This window comes from Cebus imitator, unplaced genomic scaffold, assembly GCF_001604975.1.
Source record: "Cebus imitator isolate Cc_AM_T3 unplaced genomic scaffold, Cebus_imitator-1.0 Scaffold1028, whole genome shotgun sequence".
Taxonomy (NCBI): domain Eukaryota; kingdom Metazoa; phylum Chordata; class Mammalia; order Primates; family Cebidae; genus Cebus; species Cebus imitator.
The window spans coordinates 2,432-3,305 of NW_016108343.1; positions in this window are offsets into that span (position 1 = coordinate 2,432).

Below are 874 nucleotides of genomic sequence, written 5' to 3' on the forward strand. Positions count from 1 at the left end.
CTTGGAAATCTTTTTATATATCAGCGTTTGCTGGTACAATTTAAATCTATGGTAGGTAGATTTTATTTAGATTAATATAATCTAAATACTATTCTAAGTTCTACAACCAAAAACTATAGGCAATGCATTTAAATGATTCAAAGGTCAAAAACTATGAAAGAGTATAGAACTGAGTCTCCCACATGGCAGCCAGTGGCATATGTGTTTATTGAAATCTAAGTGAGGCCAGGTATGGTGGCTCATGCCTGTAATCCCAGCACTTTGGGAAGCCGAGTCATGTGGCTTACCTGAGGTCAGGAGTTTGAGAGCAGCCTGATGAACATGGTGAAACCCCATCTCCACTAAAAACACAAAAAGTAGCTGGGTGTGGTGGTGAGCCCCTGTAACCCCATCTACTTGGGAAGCTGAGGCCGGAGAACTGCTTGAACCTGGGGCACAGAGGTTGTGGTCGGCCAAGATCACGCAACTTCACTCCAGCCTGGGCAACGGAGCTAGACTCCATCTCAAAAAAGAAAATAAAAAAAAAAATCTAAATAAATTAACGTTAAAGAAAATGAAGGATTTGGTTCTTTGGCTGCCTGGGCCACATTTCAGGTACTCCACAGCTGCAGATGGCCTGGAAACATGGTCCTCATTGCAAAAAGTTTTATTGGTTGGTGCTGGTGCGGCCTTAAAGCTGCTCCCCGACCCCTCCTGAAAGCCAACCACTGTTAGGGTTTCTTTGGTGATTCCTTTCCAAGATGATCTATGCACACAGTCAGCACATGGAGTTAATATATCCACCTAAAAAAATCGGTGTCTCCAGTGTAGTGCGAATGACCATGTCATGGTCCATGGAATGGAATGTTTTCAGCTAGTTTCATAATGAAGTGCT